Here is a 26331-nt window from a genome sequence, read left to right as displayed (position 1 = left end):
AAGATGAACTTGTTTCTTTGTCTTGGGTAGTTGGAAGTGATAGAAAGTTTTGTTGAACAGTATCATGGCATGTGTGAAACTACACCTTAGGAAGTTTTTTTTTTTTTTTTTGAAAGCTGCATATGGGATAGATTATAAAATGGCATAGTCCAAAAGGAAAGGAAGGGCTGGGTAATATGTCATGTGAAGAGGTGTGCTGACATATATGCATGTCTAGGAAAGGAGAAGGCTAACATGTGATATCCTGTTTGTTAAGAGTAATAAAAATAGCAAAGTTTACAAAATATGCCTTTATTGACCGTATATATATTTGACTCTACACCATTAGTTGTGGCCAGAACAGGGTGTGTATAGCCGTGTGTGTTGGGGTGGTACAGTAGGGGAGGTGAGAATTGGAAATAAATCTTTAACTCTTTTCAGTAGTTTTGTTTATTGTATTGTATTTTTAGTAGTATTGGCAAAATTCTGAAACCATTTTAGATGTATCATAGGACTGAGCAAATGCATACATAGTATGTTGTTGAGAACCGGAATTCTTTCTGTGGAGCATGGCCATACAAATAGGGAATACAGAAGAGAAAGAAAGAACTCCGTAGGCATGAATTGGAATTGGAAGAATCAGTGTGAACACTTGACTTCTTAAAAAAAAATGTGTGTGTGTGTGTGTGTGTGTGTGGGCATGCCTATGTATTTTTATTTTTAAATATTTATGTATATATGAACATTTGTATGCATGTGTATGCACAGATTTTCTATCTCTGGTTGAAAGAGCCAAGAAGCAAATATCCCTCTCCCCCAACAGTAGGAGTGAACGTACATTATCACCCAGATCTTGATCTCTAATACCATTCCCCACTAAAAGGAAGTAGGGCTCTTTAGAAAAATGTCTGGTTTCTAGAACTGGAGCCGGGTAGGTGCAAGATGGACCTGGAACATCTTGTTGTACCAGATAGTAAGAAATGCTGGGGAAAAAAGATGTCACAAAGACATGGGAGCTAGCTTTGCAGGGCTCCCACTGGCCAAATCTGGGAAAATCTAAGTAGCAAAATAAAGTTCAATAATGAAATCTAAACCATTGAAAAGCATATTAATTCATGAGTCCATACTGATGATGGATAAATGGGGGAGAAGGAAGGGCTCTTGCATACAGCAGAATGCCAAGGACTGACTGTTCTGGAGTGAAAAAATCACAAATTTTGCAACCATCACAGTGAAGATTGGATTAGCCAAGCATAATCAATCCATGCTAAATCTAAAGAGAAATTTTCTTTTGGAACAGCAAAACCATATTTGTATGGTCTTAAGTGTCTTCTCACAGATTGCTAATTAGTTGCAGGGAGGAATAAAAAACAATAGTGGAGAAGTCAGACAACACCTTGACCAGGTGATCAAAGCTAGTATTTCCAATGAGGGACAGACAGAAGTCATGGAGCTCCAAATGTGATACCCTGAGAAGGACATAACATCACCTGTGCATTTGCTGGTGGAGAAAGAATTTAATCACATGGAAACATCAGACAATCATAAAATGAGAAATTTTCTGTTTTTAAAAAAGGGAGGTGGGACTGTATCCTTCAAAAATATTAATGTCTTAAAAAACACAGACAAACTGTGGAACTATTCCAAACAAAAGGAGGCTGAAGAGATATGACAGCTAAATACCTTCCTGACCCTAGACTGGATCCTGTATTGGAGGGAAAAATGCTATAAAGAACATTAGTAGATCAGTTGGTAATATTGGAATATGGACAGTAGATTATATAATTGATTATTTGAGAGACTATCCCTATTTTAAGGAAGTAACACATTGAAGTATTTAGGGGTAAAGGGCCGTGATGGACAACCATATATAACAGAGTAAAATGTTAAAAAATGGATAGATCTGGATAAAGTATATGGCATATGGGTATTCATTTGTACTATTTTTATTTTTTCAACTTTTTGTAAGTTTGAAATTATTTCCAAATAAAAAGTCAATGTAAAAATGGCACATTTTATAAGAACGTTAAGAATAACTGATAAGGATCTAAAGCATAAAATTATTTAGCAGGTAGGACAAATGGATGCAAATTATTGATATTATGGCAGTTAGACAAAGCCTTCTAGAAAACATATGCTTGATTTACTAAGTAGACAAACAGAAAAAAAGCTTGTAGTGTTATACAACAGTTGTTTAAAAGCAGCTAAATGTCTTCCTAGTCTGTTTCTGAAGCCATGGGGAAAGCTATAAATATTTCAAAATAAATCAACTTGAAAAAACAAAGAGTTCTCATTCTTAAAAACAAATAGCACTGCTTATTCAATCAGTTATAATGTAGCATTCATTTGGCAAAGGTAAACAAGACTAATTCAAGATAAACAACAAAGCTAATTTCTTAGATGACTAGCAAGTCTAATGGAAATTATTTTCAACCAAGAAATACCTAAGAAGCCCACAACTAGTCGTCTTATTAAATGAGAAGTGATAATTAATGTTTAGTGTCAAAGGACAAACATCCTCCAACTGCTGTTTGCATGACATTATCTTTGACAAGGTATTTTTTCGCAACTCAGACATACGTAAGGAGGGAATTAATACCCCACTGGGTAAAACTTTAACAATGGATGATTGAGCCAGTCTGGCTGGACTGTTCTATAAAGCAGCTTTTTTTTTTTTTTTTTTTTTTGCAGTACGTGGGCCTCTCACTATTGTGGCCTCTCCCGTTGTGGAGCAAAGGCTCCAGACACACAGGCTCAGTGGCCATGGCTCACGGGCCCAGCCGCTCTTAGGCATGTGGGATCTTCCCGGACCGGGGCACGAACCCGTGTCCCCTGCATCGGCAGGCGGACTCTCATCCACTGCGCCACCAGGGAAGCCCTGAAGCAGCTTTTTATATGGGCTCTTAGAGGAAGGTACAATAAGATCTAGGAGTCAGTTGTGTTTAATAGCAAGAGGTGACTGGCTCAGTAATATAACTTCTTGGACTGACTCTCACTTTTTCCCTGCCTCCTTTTCCTTTGCCCTCATTCCTGCTCCCTGGGATTGCATTCTATAATAAAGTAGTAGCACATAAGCTTTGCCTCAGGCTCTGCTTTTTGGGGAGTCCAGGTTAATAGTTATTAGTTGCTCAATGAATATTGGAAAGTATGGGAAAATCCTACGTACCTGGTTTATATTTTTATTTTGAGGCTTAGCACCCTCTAGTGGAAACTATTTTTCACATTCAATCTTACCAAGACAGCCCCCAAAGGGTTTTTTGTGTGTGTGTGTGTGTGTGTGTACTGTTTAGTATTCCCAGGCAGGAACAGGTCTGGCTGATACAACAGGAAATAAAGAGGGTGGTCGTCATGCTTTTGTCCATTCTAGGTGCTGGAGTCTACATATTTCTATTGATACCTGGAGGAGTATCAATACTTTAATAATGGAAAAAGTAAGATTGACTGAACTCACATCATATGATGTGTATTAAACATAAACAGAAAAAAATTCAATTCTGATTATTTTACAGCAAGACATCTGATGGACCTTCCAGAGAATCTTCACCAAAAATAGATTTCCTTGGATGTTCCTTATGTTGCTTTTGTCCCATGTGGTCTATGTTCTTGTATTGAGCCAGTTGTTACTGAAAGCCCATAGTCTTGACCTCTGCTAATGCTCAGAGGTGATTTTAAGTACCCTTTCTTTATCAGTGAAGCTTTGATTTTCTCAGATGTCCACCACATCCTGCCTGTTGTTAATCTCAGAAATCACGTTCACCTAAACGAGATAGTTATATCTTGTTTTCACTACCCTGTGTTCCCTTATGCTTTTTGTGGCAGTGGTACATGATTTTGTTTTGGGATATGTAACTCTCCTCCATTTTCATTCATGAACTTCTTTTTGAATATGACTTAAGCCTCAGGCTACAGGATCCAATTAGCATATTTAATCACCCTAAGCAATTGTAATTGGTTCAAGGTTGGGCATATGCCCAGAATAAGACCATAAAGGCTAAAGAGATTAGATTTTGAATTTTTGTTCAACTTTTTGGGAAGAGAATTTCCTCTTACACTGAACTAGTCTTGTGATGGTGTGAGCCTGAAGTTGTACAGGAGCCACCATGTAAAGTCTGAGAATGTAGCCAGTCGGGAGGAAGTAGAGTCGAGAGATGAATCCTGGTGATATCATCTGATTCTTAAATGAGGCCACTGGGGAAGCCAGCCTCTCTAATAGATTTTATAATTAGGTGGAGCAATATCTTCTCTTCTTTGTTTAAGTCAGATTGAATTGGGCTTCTTAATAACTTGTGACTAAAAGATTCCTAATTGGTAAACTGTTTAATTCTGAATTCACAGCCTTGTTCTTCAACCTGATTCTCTTTTGGTATTTATTATTTTAGTCAATGCCATTATCATTCATCCAGTATGCTAGCTAGAAACCTAGGAGACATCTTGACACCCTTCTCTTTCTCAAGCCCCATATCTAATCTACCAGTGAGTTTTGGATGTTTTGCCATTTAAATTTTTTTTTTTAATCTATCTATTTCTCTTTGTTCAAGATAGCCTCATCTTTCACCTGGACTATTAAAACAAAACTCCTAAATATCTCTTAATATCTCCTCATGCATCCTTCAATCTGTTCTCCATTCTTCATCCGGAGGGATTTTTTTCAAAGTACAAATCCTAACATTATCATCTTCCACCCATCCCAGTCCTTTGATTAAAACCCTACTGTTACTTTTAGGACAATGAAAACTCCTGTGAGAAGATCTGGCTCTTACCCACCTGGTCTAGTCTCATCTTAAACCCTTACCCCAGTCACTAAGGGCCACTGTACATGTTGATTCTTCTGCCTGGAATGTTCTTCCCTCCCCTTTTCAGATCTTAACTCTGAGCCATTTCCTCAAATAAACCTCCCTTTTAAGTTCAACAATACTATTCTAGCCTCTCATACCACTATGTGCTTGATTTGAGATTTATTCCAAATTAGGGGTGATTCCTCTTTCTTGACCACATTTTTATTCTTTAAACAAGAATGAGATGCTAAGACAGGAACCAGTCAAAAATATTCACACATCCTTTTGTCAGCTATTAAAAGCAGTGACCAAACTATACTTAGCTATTACCTGCACTGAAGGTAAATTTTTTTGTCTGAAGGTGGACCTGATCCCAGAGTGGGTGTTGATAGGACAGACAAGTAGCTGAAAGGTGAGAGGAAGCAGTGAGCTGGGAGGAGGTGAATGTGAAAAATGACTGATGTAGAGCAGATGCATCAGGTGTCCTAGTTCTTTGTTATAACCTGCTGAATGGGAAGAGGTTGTGACTGATCTTATTAACTCTGGCTTAGAGCAAAATATTTATAATTTCACTCTAATGTCCAAGTGTGAAGCCCACATCATCATCCCAGAGTAGACTTAATGGATCTTGTGGCAGCTAATGGAGTGTGTTGTCCACATCTCCCTTGAAGTGAGAACAAGCTGCAAAGAGAATAGTTAGCTGACAGCCTCCAGAGGCTGTAACTCTGGGATCCTCTGAAGTGTCCATGACAAGGAGGTTACACGCTCCCTGGGCTGCTCAAATCCAATAACCGAGCAAAGCAGGTATGTATACTAGAGCTGGACCGTTCCTGCCCAACATGGGGCTCCTCTAATGGACAAACTTTGCTCTACAATGCCCCACTGGCCTGGTCAAGCCTTTCTGAGATCTTCACTGCAATCTGGGGCCTCTGCCTACCCAGTCCTCCTTCCTTCTTCTGTCCTTGCACAAGTGTCAGGTGAGCATCGTGGTCTGAAGTTTTTCCCCATCCACTCCTGCTCCTTCTCCCTTATTCTTCATAGTTGTTTCCTCCAATTAATTATTTGTATATCTAATTCTATCTTGGCATTTGCTTCCTGAAGAATCTGAAATAACACATACGTTCAGTTGGGAGAATTCCATTGAGAAAGGGTCTGCAGTGTTTTCCTTTCTCCTTTTGCCATATCTGGAGGAAAGGAAGTAGAAGAAATGTTGAGGGAGAAGATACTTTCTTGACCACTAGGATCTGGTGATGGCTAATTGTCTGTGCACTCCTGAGTCAATCATCACCTTTGATTTAGTTCATTCCAAATCTCCTGATGAGGGAGACCCACAGATCTGGATAGTGATGGACTTGTCTCTGAGCAGCTGTCTAGGCATCTGTGTGGTTTCTGTGAAGTATTTGGCTGCACCTTTCACCTGACAGTCATCTAACCTACAGCTGTGACGAATGTGGTCCATTTGGCAAATGCCTTTCCTTCCCTTCCTATTCATTTTTTGATGTCCCTGTCTTCCTGATCTTGACCTCTTGACTTCAGAGAGTAGCGCTGCTCTCTTCTGCCTTACTTTGCCAATACCTATCCCTTCTTCCTAAAATTCCTTTCATCAAGTTCTGGCTGCAAGCCCTGAGGCTCAGCAGATAAGCAATTGGCAAGTAAGGTGCCAGTCTCCTCTTCCTGTAGTCTCGCTGTAACACAGCTGTCTGGCTCATGGAGCTCCCCCAAATCAGGAGTGAGGGAGCAAGTGTTCATGCAACAAACTCAAGCACCCAGGAACTTGAATCTGACCCCCAAAAAACTCTTCCTATTCTTCAGCTCATTTTTGTTTTTATATTTCTTCCTCTAGCAAGGGCATAAGGTCTGGGAAGATGAGCCATTCTAGTTTGCTCAGATTTCTTTTTTTTTTTTTTTGGTGTCATATGGTAAGTTCTTCATTGAGCTTAATCTGAGGCATTTTGAAGTGGGTATGAGGAGAGCAGGAAAGGAAAGTAAAATGGGTATCTTAAGTGGCTATCACAGGTTAAACGTATATCTTGCAAATCAGTTATAGTGCCAACCTTATTGAGTTATGAGAATTAAATAAGATAATTCATGTAGGGTATTTAGAATGGTGCCTGGACATGTTAAACAATCAATAATATTAGCTATTATTTTGCATTGATTAAAAATTCAGGTGAAAAGAGAAAACAATTTTATTATGTAAAAATCTTACAACGCATATTTCTTGATTTTCCCAACAAAAACTTGAGAATTTGTACGCATACTTATTTTGTTCAAAATGGCAAAAGAAAGCATTATGTTGTTTTTATAATTAAAAAAATCATAAAATTCTGATTTACTGGGAAATCCTTGTTTGTGTGTAGCTAGAGGTGTGATAAAATGAAGTGCATGACGTTTTATAATAGCAGGGACAAGATCCAGAGAAGAGGGCATGGGGTAAACTTCCTTCAATGTCATCTGCTTATTTATTTATTTATTTATTTACTTGGCTGCATTGGGTCTTTGTTGCTGCTTGCGGGCTTTCTCTAGTTGTGGCGAGTGGGGGCCACTCTTTGTTGCTGTGCACGTGCTTCTCATTGAGGTGGCTTCTCTTGGGCTCTAGGCACGCGGCTTCAGTAGTTGTGGCACACAGGCTAAGTAGTTCTGGTGCACGGGCTTAGTTGCTCTGTGGCATGTAGGATCTTCCTGGACCAGGGATCGAACCCATGTCCTCTGAGTTGGCAGGTGGATTCCCAGCCACTGTGCCACCAGGGACAACCCCTCATCTGTTTTTTAATGCTATGCTTCCCCTTGGAATGACTCCTCAGCCTGTACACTGGAGGGTCCCTAGCTCAGAAGTAAATGACTTTCGCTGTGTGAAAATAACGAAGTTTTTGCCACATGTAGTGCCCTCTGAAAGAGTAAGTTTTATTCTGTCTGTTACGATCTGTATCACCATGTGTATGTTATTTAGCAGTCTGTTATTGTCTTAGCTACTCAGCTACCTCATCCCATCATGGGTGTATTGTTTGAACTGGGCCACTGTGACTCACTGGGTTATATCTCCCAGCCCTTTATACTATTACTATGTCCAAATGCTAGAGCACATTTTTTTCTCCCTTCCAAGTACTAACCAGGCCCGACCCTGCTTAGCTTCCGAGATCAGGCGCGTTTAGGATGGTATGGCTGTAGAAAATTTTTTTCTCAATTATCATAATGATGTGAGTTTCAAAAATGAGTGATCAGGGCTTCCCTGGTGGCGCAGTGGTTGAGAGTCCGCCTGACGATGCAGGGGACACGGGTTCGCGTCCCGGTCCGGGAAGATCCCACATACCACGGAGCGGCTAGGCCCATGAGCCATGGCCGCTGAGCCTGCATGTCCGGAGCCTCTGCTCCGCAACGGGAGAGGCCACAACAGTGAGAGGCCCATGTACCGCAAAAAAAAAAAAAAAAAAAGAGTGATTGTTGAAAATAATTTTAGAACAGTTCCATTTGTTGAATGCTGCCAGTATTTGTACTTCTAGATAAGTAATCTTTTACAGCACGGGTGAGCAAACTACAGCCTACCACCTGCTTTTATAAGTAAAGTTTTATTGGAACATAGCTCTTTTGTTTATGCATTGTCTGTGGCTGCATTTGTACTATAATGGCAGAGTTTAGTAGCCATGATACCAACCATATGGCCCTCAAGTCTCAAATATTTCCTATCTGGTCCTTTACAGAAAAAGCTTTTCCACTTCTGTTCTTCAGTGTGATTATTTCTGTAGAAGAATGTCCATGCCTAGGATACACAGCTGGCTTCTCAGACCTTCTCTTAGAGACAGATCTTTGATGACTTATGAAGAGGAGGGAGGGGGGATATAATTATTTTCTAGATTACTCCAATTGTGTTATATAAACAGAGAGAATGAGCAACAATCAGTGCTGCTGCTGGTCCCATTACAAGTTCATTCTTAGGCATGTGGCCTTTAAGACACAACTCCCTCTTTCTTTTGGGATTATATTAATGTGTCACCATCAATTTGAATAGGAAGGAAGAGAAGGGTGGTCAGATTTCCCCTTTCATCTATATTTTCCCTCAAGTTGGCAGGCTTTCTTCTCAGCTTTGGTGCTCAGCAATTATCCATGCTCCTTTAGTATTACTAATCTACATAGCAGGAGGCAGCTTTTGAAGTCTACCTAAATTTTACAGTTGCTACTGCTCATATTTCCTTCAGAGTTTCTTTACCAATTGCTTGAGTGTAGCAGGCATTCTCACTGTCTCCTTCATGTGTCTCGTTCTCTACTTCATATCTTCCTTTTGTCTCTCTTGGGCATTGTTTTGTAATTTGTTTTTAATCTCTACTTTCTAGTTCACTAAATCTCTCCACTGCTGAATCTAATCTGTTGCTTTTTTATTTTAATTTTTTCCATTTCTAGAATTTTTGTTTGGTTCTGTTTTATATCCAGTTGGCCAATCCTAATAGTCTCTTGTGCCTTTTCAATATGTTCAAGTTACTTTTTTATTTTTTGAAACATACTTATTTAATATTTTGGGTCTGATTATTCCAATATCTATTCTTTATTGTCTTAATCTGCTGTTTGTTCTTATGTTAGCTTTCACTCATCATGATTTGCTTCCTTTTCAGTATGATAATTTTGACTGTGAACTTACATATCTTAGAACTCTATCTCTGAGAATTTTCTTTGAGTCTATGCCCAAAATTAATTTCTCTGGAGCAGAGTTGATTTTTCTGCCAGGTTTCTGGGAACACTGTTGACCAAGGGTCACTCAAATTATCTTTGGTTTAGGGTTTTAAATACATGGGCAGTGTGGCTTTTGGCCCTCAAACCATGAGAATGCAGATCTGGGTAAGGAGTTTCTTTGGAGACATTTTTTCTTTTTTCTTTATATTTTTTCCTTATCAGACAAAGCTAAGGCTGAGAAAGGTGGTATCTCCATGACTCTCTTTTAGGGAGAGGTTGTTTCTAGTTCACTCATTGAGAGTATTGCCCTTGGTGGTCCTGACTCTTGTGAAAGGGGTCTTTGATACAACCTCCCATTTTGCTCAGCTTCTGGCTCTGTCTCCTGTTCACTGCCAGTGGCCCATTAAAATTCAGACTTTAGACCATCAGAACTCAGTAAATGCCTCCAAGGAAAAGTTTGGCTCTGGTACTTACGTGATTTTTTGTGCATTGTTGAACTTTGAATAATTCTATTACTTCCCACTAGCTGAGTTATACATTCAAAATTTTTTTGTTTTAAGAAAAATCTTTCCTAGCATTTTCTGGTGTGCTATTCTAGAAGGGGTTTCACTTAATGTTTCTATAGCCGTATTTTCAGAAACATCCATTCATTTAAAAAAGACTTTTTATTTATTCTCATATGTTTACGTCTCTCACCCTTCCTCCACAACATCTCTTGCATTTTTTCCTTTAATCCTCTTCTTTTCCATTCTCACCCTCTACACCTTAGACTATTGCAAGGACCTCAAATATGGATTCCTGCACTCCCCATCTCATTTTCCAATTCATCCTGCATGTGCTAGCCAGAAATATACTTACACAGATGAAATGCAAAATGGTCAGCAACAGCATTTTGTAACAGCATCTTGGAAAAGAGCTCAGAAAAAATATTATCAGCAATCCAAGGAAAGGAGGCTATATTGTCGGAGGAAACCTGTAAGTAAATAAATATACATATGACAATCAGATAAGCACTTTGCAAGGTGCAAGAGGCAGGTCCAAGAGGCTGTCTCTGGGAGCAGAGAGGAAGGAGAGGTCAAAGCTGACTGGATAGAGGATGGGATGCTAAAGGGCTTTACAGAAAAGATGGTGTCTTACTCCAGTCGTGAAGTAGTTGTTATCCAGGTGAAAAGAAGGTAAGAGGAGGTATTCTGGAAGCAGAAACAATATGTGTGAAGACACCACATATGGTTTACTTGGAGACAAGAAATGTGAGTAAGGTATAGAACGGAGGACATCCCAATGGTAGAGATGTAGTCGCAATTTAGATTTCCGTCCTGCAGAAATGTATAAGAACACCTCTCCAGTTCTTTCCTACATTTTATTATAGTTCACCAACAGGTTAGCAGAGAGGTGGTATTATGTTTTAGACATTCGAAGTTGCTTTATTAGCTACCTAGCTCATGCCATATCTGAGGCTTAAATCTCTTCCACTACGTTTTTCCAAATGAGTTTTGAGTCCCTTTTGAAAGCTTTTACGTGCAGATAATGTGGGGCAGTTGTGAAGACCAGACTCAGGAATCAGATTGCCTGGGCTCAAATCCTAGCTCACTGCTATGGCAGGCCATGGCCAGACCAGCTGCACTGAAGAATCAAGTGGGCACACTGGCCACGCAAGAGCCAAAACAGGGAGATAATTGGATTAGGTAACGATGGCTCGACCAGAAATTCTGACTCTGGAACCACAACACTAGGGTCTAAATGATGTGGTTCTCTCCCAGACTAAAAAGAAATGAAGGGTAAGTACGGTGTCGCAGATTCTTCCAACCTGGAGGATCTCCACAGCACGTGAGCTGCTGAAACTACTCCGCTTTAGGTATGCTTGAAAAATAAAGTTGTCGCGAGAGAGATTGCTCTCTTTCCCATCTTGCTCTTCTGTGTATCTTTTGTGTTGCTTACTAGTTAAAGCAATAGTAAAACCACAGGAAATTTAATCTTAGCTCACCCAGAGTTATCAGTTTTGCCGATATGAACCTAGACCAACCTTTGCATAGCTTAATCACTTACGAGCTATGATTTGCTCATCTGTAAAATAGGACTGATTTGAGGATTATGAGATAATAATTGCAAAGTCCTTGACAGTGGCTGGCTCATGGGAAGTATGAGCTAAGGTTGGTATTATTAAGTCACTATTTCACATGGTTACCCATTTCATTTTTGCCAATTCTTTCTTATCCAGAATCAAATGGTCATACCTGTAAACTCTACATCTTGTTTTGTTTTGTTTTTTTCAAAAATGTTGTAGAATGAGCCAAATTTCGCCTTCACAGCTATTCTCTTTTCGTGTTACATTTATACCATTCAACTTGCCTATCCAAAATCTGCTCCCTCGGTCTTTCCCATCTTAGTTCATGGCCCTCCATCTTTCTGTTTGATTAGAGTCAGTATCGACTCCCTTCTTTTTCTGACAACCCAAATCTAATCTGTAACATCTTCCTGCTACACCTCATCTAAGCCACTGCAGTGTCTCTCCTGGTTTACTGCAGTAGCCTCCTAATTGGTCTCCCTATTTCTGTTCTTATCCCCATTTAATTTATACTCAATGCAGCAGCCAAAGTAATCTGATAAAATAAAAATTTGGTCCAGTCTGTTAGTCCTTTGTTCAAACCCTCAAATGACTTTCCTCCTCACTCCAAGTAAATGACAAAGTTCTCTTAATATGAGATGTGAGGCCCTATATAATTTGAACTCCTTTATCTCTTATCTCATCTTCTACTACTCTCTTTCTTGCTCACCTACATACACACTGAATTCCCCAATCTGGTATTTGTGCTCTGGTGTGAATTTCTGGGTCCAAATGCATGACTTTACATTATCTGTATGCAAATACCTTTTGCTTAGATGTGGCTTTTCAGTATCGTCTTCAGTTCTGGTGCTTTTATCCAGCTAATGGCCATTCCAAGTGCATGTTGTGTTTACATTTGATCAACATGTCGATTATGTCCTCATTCATTTAAGTCATTACTAAAATGTTAGTCAGATCAGATTAGCAAACAAAGACTTTGGATTCACTACTAGAGACCTTTAGATAAGACTATTAAGACTGTTCATCCAATTGCAAATACATATATTTCTGCACCCTACGTTTCTCACACTTGTTCCTTAGTAAGAAGAGGAAACTCAGAAAGGATAAATGAATTGCTCAAGGACCCATGACTAGTAAGCAGCAGACGTGGATCTAGACTGCTGGTCCAAGGACTTTCCCAATATTACATAATACTTTAGCATTTTTGTATTTCCTACAACACCAAGCACAGTGTTTTTCAAGTCCTCAATGAACATATGTTTATTGCTTGTTAATATGCTTTGCTTTCACTGTCCTGCAAACTAAGTCCTTCATTTAGACCTGTGGTTCTCAACCCATGACAATTTTGCCTTCAGGGGACATTTGCAAAGGCCTGGGGACATTTTTTTTTTTTATTAAAGTATAGTTGATTTATAATGTTGTGTTAGTTTCTGGTGTACAGCAAAGTGATTTATATATATATATATATATATATATTAGTTTGTATATGCTAAACTACTATTTTATCCCTCCCCCACCCCCTTTCCCCTTTGGTAACCATAAGTGTGTTTTCTATGTCTGTGAGTCTATTTCTGTTTTGTAAATAAGTTCAATTGTGTCATACTTTAGATTCCACATATAAGTGATATCATATGGTATTTGTCTTTCTCTGTCTGACTTACTTCAGTTAGTATGATAATCTCGAGGTCCATCCATGTTGCTTCAAATGGCATTATTTCATTCTTTTTTTTTATGGCTAAGGAGTATTCCATTTTATACACACACACACACACACCCCACATCTTTATTCATCTCTTGACGGGCATTTAGGTTGCTTCCATGTCTTGGCTATTATAAATAGTGCTGCTATGAACATTGGGGTGCATGTATCTTTTCAAATTAGAGTTTTTTCCAGATATATGCCCTGGAGTGGGATCGCTGGGTCATATGGTAGCTCTATTTTTAGTTTTTTAAGGAACCTCCATACTGTTCTCTATAGTGGCTGTATCAATTTACATTCCCAGCAACAATGCAAGAGGGTTCCCTTTTCTCCACACCCTCTCCAGCATTTGTTATTTGTAGACTTCTTAATGATGGCCATTCTGACCGGTGTGAGGTTGTACCTCATTGTAGCTTTGATTTGCATTTCTCTGATAATTAACGATGTTGAGCATCTTTTCTTGTGCCTATTGGCCAAGACAGGCACAAGACATTTCTTTGGAGAAATGTCTATTTAGGTCTTCTGCCCGTTTTTTGATTGGCTTGTTTGGTTTTCTTCTTATTGAGTTGTATGAGTTGTTTGTACGTTTTGGAAATTAAGCCCTTTTCGGTTGCATCATTTGCAAATATTTTTCTCCCATTCCTTTGGTTGTTTTTTCATTTTGTTTCTGGTTTCCTTTGCTGGGGAAAAGCTTATAAATTTGATTAGGTCTCATTTGTTTATTTCTATTTCCTTGAGAGACTGACCTAAGAAACATTGCTATGATTTATGTCAGAGAATGTTTTGCCTATGTTCTCTTCTAGGAATTTTATGGTGACATGAGTCTTTAGCCATTTTGAGTTTATTTTTGTGTATAGTGTGAGAGAGTGTTCTAACTTCACTGATGTACATGCAGCTGTCCAGCTTTCCCAACTCCACTGGCTGAAGAGACTGTCTTTCCTCCATTGTATATTCTTGCCTCCTTCTGGAGACTTTTTTGATTGTCGCGAATGGGACATGCTACTAGAGGCCAGGGATATGCTAAGCATCCTACAATACACAAAACAACCTCTTACAAGCAAGAATTATCTGGTCCAAAATGTGCTGAGATTGAGAAACCCTGATTTAGAAATTAGCTTATTGATTTATAAGCAGTTAAGAGGAGTTCTGAAAGGGCACCAAAGCAAGCTGATTGTTTTTTCTCTCTGGTTTCCTTGTTAATAGACCCAGCTTTTAAATAAAACAAAAGAACTCTTGAACTAAAAAGAAACCAGACATGCAAATAAAACCATGAAGCCCAGCTCCTTTTAGTACCTGAGGTCCTTGTACTTGCACTGAGAGGTGATAGCCAAGTAACAGCCACCCTCCTCATCTGGGATAAAGAAGGCTGTACTCATTACATATTCATGTTTTCAATGGCATTCTTCACTTAAGAGATTCAGGGCACATTATTAATTAAAGCAATGAATTCCCCAGAAACAACAGTAATTAAACCTCAGAATCAAAACAGCACAAAAAAGCAGGCCTCATTTTTCCATCCTATCTGAAACACTGAGAAAAATCATACAGCTTCATGAGGCCGGGTGGGGAATGGGATTTATCAAGAAGGCAGACCACACACCTTCACTTATGCTTTCTTCCTATTGTTTCTTGCTGCTAGTTCTAAACATGAGCCATAGACAGAGCTACCAGGAAGCAAATAGCTGGTTGGTAGTGGCAGTGTCATCACTTACATGGTATGTGTTTTATCTTCCATGAAGAAGCAGTGGAATTCTGGAAGAGCAGGAGGGTTAGAACTTAAGGAGTCAGAAATCCACCCTCTTAACCTAGGCAACCTTGGCCCTCTCCTTGTCTACTCCATACTTAATACTTGGACAACCTCATAGTTTAACTCCCACATATTTGCTGAGTACTTCCATGTCTATATTTTTCAGTCCAGGTCCTGTGCTGAATGGTTTGCATGTCTTATTTTTTAAAAATCTTTCAGCAGTCCTATGTACTCTTATTCACATTTTCTAGTTTATGAAATTAAGATTTAGAGAAGTAATTTGTCCAAGATCATATGTATAGAGGGTGAGAATGTTGGAACTTGAACCCAAGTCTTTTGTTCCCCCTTCATCCTCAATTACATTGTTTGGTTCACGTTCCCATTGTTTCCCAGCTGGATTATTGCCCCAGTTTCCTAACTAGACTTCCTTTTATGCCATCCTACACTCTGCAACCAGGATAATCTTTGTTATATTATACTTATTATTCCCCTAATTAGTCTAACTAAATGATTTATGATTCCTTGAGTATATCAGGTTCCATGTCCTCACTATGTTGTTTCCCTAACTGATATTTATTCTCCTTAAAAATTCAGCCTTATTGAGTAGAAAGGTAGCCATACCTTTTACAAAACATAGACTTAAGTTACTTGCATTATTAACATATGTTAAAAAAGAGAGAAAAAAAAAGTTAAACTTTTTGAGTAATCCTCACATGTTTGTGAAATAATTTTCCATCCACAGTATTGGAATACTTTCTTTACTTTTGTCAATTATATCATTTACATGGATTTCATTAGGCCTGACGGCTTATCATTGGATGATAATGAAGTTCACCACTTTTCTCTTTCCCTTATCTCTAAATGTCAACCTTTTAACTTTTTTACAGTATTCTTAAGGCACCTCAAATCATACTTCATTCATCTCCTTTACTGTGAGAATTAAACACATACTCAGAGTACGCATATTTGTGGGCATATCAATTGGTACCTCTCTCTGTTTTCTCATTAATTGGTGTAAGTCCACTGACGCTCTGACCCATTTGGTCCAGTCCCTCAGGAGGTGCTACATTCAAGGAAGTACAGACCTTCTGAATCTTTTTTTTTTTTTTTTTTTTTTTGCGGTACGCGGGCCTCTCACTGTTGTGGCGTCTCCCGTTGCGGAGCACAGGTTCCGGACACACAGGCTCAGTGACCATGGCTCACGGGCCCAGCCGCTCTTAGGCATGTGGGATCTTCCCGGACTGGGACACAAACCCGTGTCCCCTGCATCGGCAGGCAGACTCTCAACCACTGCGCCACCAGGGAAGCCCTGACTCTGTTTCACTTGTCTGTCTTGAAGAACATAAGTAGGAATGGAGATTATATTTTATGGCAACTCATGAAGATCCCCAGCTACCTCCTGCAGTGCCCTGTAACTTTCCCCTCTTTTATGCCATCCCATCCCTATACTCTCTCAGTCTCCTCCCCCAACTCTTCTTGCTCCCACACCCTTCCTCTCCACCCACCTGCTCTATCAGTTTGCAGCTCTCTCTGCTCTCCTCCAGATAACCACCCATTTAGCTTTTGCTTTTTCTCCACCTTCCACATTCTGGGGATTCCATTACACGAAAACTGAGTATTAGTCTGGCAGTATCCTGAGAACAGCAGGGAGAGGGGACAAAATGGGCAATACCAGGTCACTTATACTTTAATAGTTTAATTACAATTTTTTTGTAGGGTAGGGGCCACGCTTCCACTTGTAATCATGATTTTGGTGAAGTGAGGAACCTTAGAGATCTGATAGTCCACTTTTCTAACTACATAGATGAAGAAACAACAGCTACCCGAATAGGTGTGACTTACCCTTGATCACACGGCTGGCCAATGCCATAGTTAAGCCAGACCTTCTACTCAGAGATCAGGATATGTCCTAGTATTCAATGTTGTTTAAACTCGTCACTCGGTGCTAAGTGCAATGCCTCTTGAAAGATCTGTATTGGGTGAACGTGGGAACAACAACAACAAAAAATGTGATTTAATGATTACAGTTAAAGTAGAGTATCCTTTTCCCCACCACACCATGAAGAGGAACTGAATAAAATAAGTTTTGTTGGCAAAACTTTTGTTGGCAAAATAAGATTGGCTTGCCAGTCTGCTTATGCTATTTTAGTTATGATGTTTCATTGTGGATTACCTGGGAGTCTTGTATTCTATTTTAATGATACAATGAATCTTTAAAATGAAGGTAAATATATCCCACCCCACCCCAAATGGCCTTTTAAGTTTTTATTGGCTGTGCTTTGATAGTAATAAAAATAGTAACGACAACACTAATAGCTACCACTACACATTGCATACTATGTGCCAGTCCTCCCACTAAACATTTAATTTCTCTTATTTAATTTAATCTTCAAAATAACTCTGTAAAAAAACAAGTGTATATATCTACCTTACAAATTAGGAAACAGAGGATCAGAGGAATAAGATAACTTATCATCACTTAGTAAATAGTAGAGTCACAGTGTAAACCCAAGCCTTCCGGTCTCCAAGAAGCTATGCTTTTACTCACTGCCATACAAGGCAGAAGGTGACAGCATCTACCTCATTCTGCCTTATGTTATATGTAGTTCTTTCATTCAAGGGGCTTTTAATACTATACACTGGGACAGGTGGTAGGAACACAAAGTCCAAGAAAATATTTTCTGCTTTTAAGGAGACTATAGTGGGGAAAATAGACAAGCAAATCAACAATTATAGTAAAGAGTAAGAAAGGGTTTTCCTTGAGATATAAATGTGATACTCAGAGTGCCACGGGGGACATCAAAACGAGTGGGAGTGGGGATGGTCAGGGAACGCTTGCAGGTCTAGCGGGCCTTTGAGGTGAATGTTTAAGGAGGAATAGATGTCAGTTAGGGAAACAGTATGTCTGAGGACATGGAACAGATGAACTTAAAAAGTGGTGAGTAATTCATTTAGACTGGAGAGAGCAGACCGTTCAAGGCTCTGCAGAGGGATTTGGAGATGTGGTCTGTGGCCAGGACCTGCAGGGCGTTTGAATCATGTTGAGTGGTTTGGAATTGATCCTGAGCACCATGAGAAACCACTGTGGAATTTTTATCAGAGAAATGACTTAATCAGAGATGGTTTAGGGAGTGTACTTGTACTTGGGTAGGGCTGGGGAGGGTAGAAAGGCAGGGTGGGGCATTGGGTGGGGGGATGGGAGATTATGGACAGGGCATTAGAGGGGAAGCTGCTGTGACCCAGGTACAAAGGGAGCAGGGTGGACTGAGGCACCTGTGAGGGAAAAAGGAAAAGAGAAACGGGTTCCCCAGATTTGAAACAGGTCCTTTGACTGCCATGGGGACTAACTAGATGGTAGGCTTATTTGCTCCGTTGACATTTGACTCTGACCCTTCCTCAGGGAGACTTTATTGAGACTTTACTGGGTGTGTTGTCTTTTGAAAAAGAAGCAGAAGAAAGACCAAATGTGAAATGAATCACAAAGAGGTATGACCAAGAAAGAGACTCAACCAAGGGAACTGAGGGAGGTCAAGAAGGAAGAGATGTTTCCTTTCTCTTTTCACCTTGAGCCTTGCATCCTTTTTCCCTCTCTGGTCTTTCTCATGTCTTCTCACTTATTCTTCCTCTGCCTCTGGACTTTAGCACGCAGTGCACCGTGGCTAAAGGTCTCAGGAGAGCCCAGAGCTAAACATTAAGCAGTGCTGAAACTACAGCACAGTTTAACTTTAGAATGTGGTCATTGCTAAACTGGGGCTTTGGGAAAAGAACTGTTTCTAGATTCAAACACACTGCATGGGGGAGGGGTGGATTCAGGGGAGCTCAGCTTTTGCTTCCACAGTGTTCCTTGAAAAAGCCTAAGTGTGCTTGTGAACAGTATCTACGTTTTTCCATTGATATGTAGCTATTAGTTTGAACCCAGGCCTATGATGTCGCTGTGATGCTAATGACCTTTTGTTTGTAAAAGATCTCAAGATTCTCAAATTATGCAATCCCCATTGCCAAAAAGCTTTCAGGTGGCCTTTTGAACAAAATAAAGAAAAATGGCACATAGATTCACATCCATTTTCTAATGTAAATGCCGTTTTATTAAAAATGGAGTCTATAGAAGGACAATCATAATTTAAATTAATGTGTCTTCAAATAATACTTGTTATTGCCAATTATTTTTTCATATAATATAAAATCTCTGGGTTCATAAATAATAGTCTTTCCCTATTCAGGAAAAGCCATGCTCAGCAATGTGTTATTCATGACTTAATTATTCTATAGATGCTTCATTCATATGCATGCAGATATATCTGGCAGCATTGCATTTTAATGAAGATGCTGAAAGGCAGCAGCCTATAATTTCTAACAGAGAATTCTGTCAGGATTGAACAATAGCAGCTTCTCGAGAGGACTAGGAAATAGCATAGCCCAGAAAGAAAATTAAAAACCCATTTAAATATTTTAATTATAATCTTCATTAGTGAAATCTTGAAATCCTTTTGCACATCCAGAGCTTCTATAGTTTAGGAGCTATTTTGGTTGGAGGAGAATAATTTTGAGGAAGGGGAATATTTTCAAGATTCCATGGTTTGAGATACAACCAGTCCCTAGGGAGCACACGACTGGGCCTCTGTCCCATCCCCTGCGCCCCCTTACCCTGAGTTTTTTTTTTTTTTTGAATTAGTGGGGTCAAAATGACCAGTTGAGTCAACATTGCAAGGTACAATGAGAGGAAGAAGGGGGGGATTAATTTCAGGGTTTTTACACCATATATATATACATATAGTGTAAGATTTTAGCACGGCAAAATGCACCTCAAATTTCCATCCCTTGACCCTCCAGAAAGTTCGGCTTGACTAGAAACAACTAAGACCTATTTTGACTGTAGAGATGGCGACAATTTTGTTATGGTTTCTCTCTTTCTCATCTTGCTGGAGATGAAGAAATGTCAGAAAAATGATAGAATTCTCAAAAGCATGTGATATCAGCTAAGTAAATCATGATACAGATCATAATTCTACTTGTTCTGTTACAGAATAAAAGCCAAATAGAACCTGTCACTACCATGTTCAGATATTTTAGGAGAGCTGTGAATATGCAAGTGATAGGGCGTTTTAGGCATCTAGGAAGGTGTGGCGTTTTCTGGAAGGGTGATGAACAAGAGACACAGCTGTCAGCGCACTACCCTGGGTTTCCTCCTACTCCATTGAAATGCTCTTGTTCTGGTCATCAGTGTTCCTTGTGTCTTCAAATCCAGTGCACATTCTTCTGTCTTCCTCGAATTCCCCCCTCAGTAGAATTCAACAAAGATGGCAACTTCCTTTCTACAAACATGCTTCTCTCGGAACTCTTGAGACACTGTACACTTCTGCTTTTCAGACTTCTTGTCCTTTCCTTCTTTTTTCTTTGTTCAATGTTGACCTTTGATAAATAGAATTTAAAATTTTTTGCATACTTGAATTTTCAATCGTTTTATGTGTTTTACATCTTTCATTAAGGAATTCCTTACATCGAAAATTTCTATTTGCTTGTCACATTTTGAGGTAGAGATCCAACCTTTTTGTATTCTATATGTATGACCATTTGTCCCAGAATTACTCATTGAAGAGATCTCCTTTCACCAAGAATCTGCAAAGCCAGCTCTGTCATCTATCAAATACTTGTATAAATATAGGGCTGTGTATTAGTTGTCTATTGCTGCATAACAAATTACCACAAAATTTTCAGGTTAAAACAACACCCACTTATTATCTCACAGCTTTGTAGATCTGAAGTCTAGGCAGCCTCGGCTGGGTTCAAAGCCGAAATCAAAGAGTTGGCTGGGCTGGGCTCTTATCTGGAGGTTTTGGAGAATAATCTGCTTTCAGACTCATTCAGGTTGTTGGCAGAATTCAGTTCCTTGAGGCTATAAGAGTAAGGTCCCCATTTCCTTGGCTGTTAGCCTGGGGCCACTCTCAGCAGCTCAGGGCCACCCACATTCCTTGTCCTGTGCCCCCTCCATCTTCAAAGTCAGCAATTCCATGTCAAATTCTTCTCGGCCTTCCAATCCCTGAGTTTCTCTTCTTCCACCAACCAGAGAAAATTCTTTACTTTTAAAGGGCTCATTTGATTAGACCAGGCCTACCTAGATAATCTTTATTTTTTCATATAATGTAATGTAATCATGGAAAGGACATTTCATATTCTACCTCGGTCCAAGGGGAGTCATTCGTAGAATTCTGCCTACACAATCTGTTTGTAGCCTTTCTGACCTCTACCATTGGCTTATTCCTGTGTCAATATCTACACTGTCTAATCATGTTCCATCAAGAACCCCACTGATATGGAAACCGTGCACTTCAGATTGAGACTTGAATCCAGCCAAACTCCTGATTGGGACTTGAATCCACACAGCTAGGATTCAAACCCAGTCAAAACTGTCTTCCAATTGAGGTCTTCCAACTGGGGTCACACACCTGGTTTCAGGACTTAATGAAGCTCAGGTTCTTGATGTCTCATCGCAGAAAGAATTCAGTGAGAGACAAAGTGATAGGTAAGAAGTGGATTTATTTAGAGAGAAACACACTCTACAGACAGAGTGTGGGCCATCTCAGAAGGTGAGAAAAGCACCAGAGTATGGGGTTGTCAGTTTTTATAGGGGTGCCTAATTTCATAGGCTAATGAGTGGAAGGAGTATTCCAGCTATTTCAGGAAGGGGTGGGGATTTCCAGGAATTGGGCCACCGCCCACTTTTTGATCCTTTTGGTTGGTCTTGGAACTGTCATGGTGCCTGTGGATGTGTCATTTAGCTTACTGATGTGTTACAGTGAGCGTATACTGAGGCTCAAGGTCTAATGGAAGTCGACTTGTCTGCCATCTTGGACCCATTTGGCTCTAATCAGTTCATGTCATGTCCTCTGGCTATGTCATTCTCTCAAAGGTTGGGCCCTGCCCCCTTCGCTCCTGTTTCAATATTTTAATTGGAATTTCATTTTATCTATAGTTCAATGTTTTTGATATTGAATCTTTTTATTAAAAAAATATGATGTATCTCCTCATTCATAAGCTTGTTCATAAGTCTTGCATATCTTTCCCTTTTTCACATGTCATAATGAAACGTTACAATGACCTCTGGCCCAAAGCAAAAATTTTGAATGTGAGGTGGGACTTCTGGAAAGGTTGAGTGAGGCGGTAGGCAAACCCTCTCCCTAAAAAGCAAATACAAAATCAGACAAAGCTGTTAAAAACAGCCATTCCAGGATTTTGGAAATTGACCAAAGGCATCTATCTAATTGAGAAGCATTTATTCAAGAGAAACTAAGCATCATTAAGAATACTGGGAGTCTGTGCATTTTATCCTGGGGTTTCTGCCATTCCCCACCCAGCTCTGCTATTCAGTACTTTTATAAGGGCCAGGCAAGCTGTGAGGAATCGCAGCCTTCTTACTAGAGGGGGCTGATTTGCTCTGGAGAGAAGCACAAATACACAAGGGCATTGTCAAAAATGATAACAGGAGAATCCAGGGATAATAGCAAACAATTTAAGAAGGCTGCCTGAGGTGTCAATACTGCTTGGGCAAGTGAGAGATTGACAGACCAGCTAGAAAATTAAAAGGGAAATCCAGAGATCAAGAGAGTGATAGAGGGGTTCAGAAGTATCCACTTAGCCCTGGTGATTTGGAAGCAGGTGTACACATGCTCAATGACATGCACTCACAGAGGAAAGACCAGATAGGGCCCTGGCTATCTACTTGTCCCTGATGAATGTGAAGTCTTGAGTATGCAGAAAGAATAAGCTAGAGCAGACTGTAAACTGCCTGAACTTTGATGACATTCCTTAAACACACACAACTTCACAGCAAAGGGTGGAAACCTTACTGGTTCAAGATGTTTATGTACAACCTCTAATCAATCATTGACGGACCATTAAGTTAGGCTGACCCCTAGGGAGTCAGACTTAAAAATAAAACAAAAGTATATTAAATAAAAAACAAAAAAATACCCTGAACAAAGGCGTCAGTGGCTACACACTGCCGGGAAGACAGACTCTACAGAGTTAATCCAGGCAAGCCATTACAGAAACAAAAAAAATCAGCAACAACAACTACCCCGGAGGGGATAAGAATCCAGAGTTGCTGCAATATATTATCTAAAAATTTCCAATTTAAAAAATTACATGCAAAAAAAAAAAAAAAAGCTTAGGAAGGTATGACCATACATACACAGGAAGAAAAGTGAAGGGATTTCCGGACATGTCACCCCAAAATATGCCACCTTGACATATTGATTATTTTGAGTTGAAATCACTTGAAAAACAGCAGGTGAAATTAAGGTACTTGATTTCCCTTTTTATTCCTGAAAACAGAAGTTAAAACTCCCATGTGAGAGCTGCCCTCCCTGTGCCAGGAGGAAAGGAATATTCTTATCACCAGAAATGAGAGTCAAGGCCAGGAAACTTCTGTACTAACAGACCTTGTTAAAATAACTCTTATCTTCCTTTGGTCTCTTCATTTTAGTTATGTTTCCCCTACAGCGTTTGCCTCCCCTACCGTTTCTGGCAGTGAAGATGGGATAGCACTGACTGGGTCACTGCTTATCACTCTCGGGGCTGAAGCTGAGAGATCCTGGGACATTTGACAAACGCTGGAAGTTGGTAAGAGTTCTTACTATGTCACTGCCTCCCAAATCTCCACCTGTAGGGTCTGGGTGGGAGGGCGAGAGGGATGAGTCTCCCTTTGTCTTTTTCCCTTTTCAAGTTCAGATTGGCAGGGAAAACCATTGGTGTGAACTAGTTTTTTGTGCATAGCACCTCTAATGTTTTCTGTTTGGAGTACTCTTGTTTTCTGTTGATCTCCTGCCTCCCAGAGATAGTTTTCCTTTGTCTCTGTTTCTATGTCATTTGTCATAAAGGGGAGATTCATAGGGTAAAACAGAGGTATAGGTCTGACAAGGCTGTTGTTTGAGCTGGCCTCACAGTCTGACTAGTTTATAGTTCTCACCAGATCAGCATCTGTTTAGACAAGCTTTGCTGTGGGTCACAGATAAAAACAACAACAGCTGGATCAGATTCTCTCTTCGTGTTGTTTTATGTCCTGAGAGCTTGGCTTTGTGACCAGTGAGAATATTCTCTCTGGTCTCTGCCAGTTGGGTTTGTCTCAAGTGACCTGCCCACAGGCTGGGAACCCAAGACAAGAAGTGACATGCAGCAGTCTCTTTGTCCAACCATGACAGCTTTCAGGGATTTTGTCTTAATAAAGGATCCCAGTCCATAAGGGACCTTTATCTCCCTAGTGCTGGGAAAGCCCCTTCCTAGTATCGCCTACCCAGTGTCACAAACTAGTAGGTCTGCGACTAGAGGAATTTCAAATTCTTGTGGGAGACTGGAGTCACAATTTTCACAAACGCTATTCTTACCTCCCGTGACAATGAGGATCTCTGCTTTCTTAGAGTGAAACTTCTTGGATTTTGCGGGCTGCATCTTCTAGACCTGCTTTGGGGATGTGTCTTGTGTCTGTGCCTAGAAAATTACCTCTGGTCTTTCCATAAAAAGGCTTATTGGATTGAGTTGCTATTGAAATAAACATACCCTTGAAGATCATATTTGTCAATAACCAGATGATGGATCCTTTGAATTGGAAAAACTTCGTTATTCAAAAAAATTTTACAGAGCTCTCATCCTAAACAAATATCCCATTGGTTTCTATGGGAAGATCAAATTAAAAAGAGGACACAACGGATTTTATCGGCTAGCCTTAGAGACTCCCTTAAAAAGATTAAAGAACAGAAAACAGGTTTAAAAACAAAAGTTAAAATCCATACCCACTATAAATCTTCCTTCTCTACCCACCTATACTCCCTTTATCTCCATCTACCTGTCCCTGACCACAGATATATTGGATCTGTGGACCCCCTGCCTCAAACCCCTGTCCTCAAAATCTGGCCCCATCTCCTCAGCAAATTCCTTCAACTTTCCCCCCAAACTGCTCCAACTACCCCCCCCCCAAATCCCTTAAACACCCAGATACCTGCTTTAAGTTGCCCTTCCCTGCAAGATTTACAGGAAGCGCTGTAGCCTGATCTTCAGGCCTGGAATATACAGGTTATTTGTATAAACACTGATAGCCAGGAAATAAATCTGGCACAGGCTCCAGGAGCTCACAGCCGGGATCACTTTGCGGTACTTTACAACCCCTCTTACTTCCCTGGGCTCTGTAATTAAACTCAGTCATCTCTAGGCCTTCCTGTGCAGTGTCCCATGAAGATGCATCCTGGACCTCCACAGCAAAGAATTTGGCTTCCCTGGACAGCACCAGATCTTTTAAATTCCAAAGCCTTTTTGCCACCACTTTCAGAAGATTCTACCAAATTTAGAGAAGAACTCTAAAAAGATTAGTGGCCTTTCACAGCCCCACTCTAGGGACTTGGACTGGCTATTAAAGGACATTCTTCCACCCTTGATTATACTGTAATTATCAGGCTAGATGGCCTCAGGTGGGAAATCCTCCCCCAACACTTCCCCAGAGGAAACAGGTGACCAGAATCTCCCAGGCCCTCCTGCAAATAACAGGAAAAGGCTCAGCCAGACCAACATTCAAGGCCTGATGTGGGGGTAATGGAGGCCTCCCTCTAAGGTAAATTGGTCTCAGGTTGAATTATGTGCTCAGAGAAAGAGGAACATCTTAAAACGTTGGTAGAACGCTTTATATAGACTTTGCAAAGGCATGCTGCAGTAAACTCTGGAGTCTAGAACATCTTTTAATTTCTGCCTTGGTTGGAAATCTTCTCTCTGATATAGAAAGATAAATCCAAAATAGTGTCATTGGCTGGGCAGTTCGGTCTCTTAACATTATTATAGAAGCAACTACATAGTTCTTTGTAAATAGCACGCAGGAAAACAAGACAAAAAAGAAACTAAAATGAACAGACCTTGATGGGCACATTGAGTCATTACAAAAACAAAAATGATGACTCTAAGGGTAACTCAAAGTCCACTCATTTTTCTCACCAGTCACATAGCCTTCCCTGTGTTTGCAGATATTGTGAGAAGCCAGGACATCGGAAGGACAATTATCCTTAACTTAAAAGAAAAAAAGCTCAAATAACCTTTTCTCTAAGCCCCAGCACCATCAGAAGGTTCATTTCTTCCTTCCTCTGGCACAATAAATACTCCATCAACTGACAGGGTCAGCCAATCCTCAGTCACACTGCAGAACCCACTATTAAACTTAAAATAGAGGATTCGAAGCTGGACTTCTTAATTGACACTGGTGTGAGTCTCTCTAGCATCTGCTCAGAGGGTTTAATACTACCTGTCACCTCTGATTCTATTCTAGGTGTCAGAGTCCCTGGACAGCCTGTTCCATTGTCCACATCTCAGGCCACCCCAATATCCTTAGGTTCTCAACTCCCATTATACTTTTCTAATTTCTGACTCCTCA

The 26331-nt window shown here is 40.1% G+C and overlaps 1 long non-coding RNA gene across 1 annotated transcript in view; it reads left to right on the top strand.

The window, feature by feature from the left end:
* LOC111178434 (uncharacterized) overlaps window positions 1–26331 on the top strand; it is a 122120-nt gene that overhangs the window by 25851 nt on the left and 69938 nt on the right. The window contains exon 2 of the long non-coding RNA XR_016395027.1: window positions 23427–23546. This is a non-coding gene — a long non-coding RNA (uncharacterized LOC111178434). The remainder of the gene's footprint in view (window positions 1–23426; window positions 23547–26331) is intronic.

Source organism: Delphinapterus leucas, chromosome 1 (assembly GCF_059928025.1).
Source record: "Delphinapterus leucas isolate spDelLeu-1000000601 "Yukka" chromosome 1, BTC_Dleu_Yukka2, whole genome shotgun sequence".
Lineage (NCBI taxonomy): Eukaryota > Metazoa > Chordata > Mammalia > Artiodactyla > Monodontidae > Delphinapterus > Delphinapterus leucas.
Note: the sequence above shows the minus strand (reverse complement) of the source record. Positions and strands in the feature narration are given on the sequence as shown.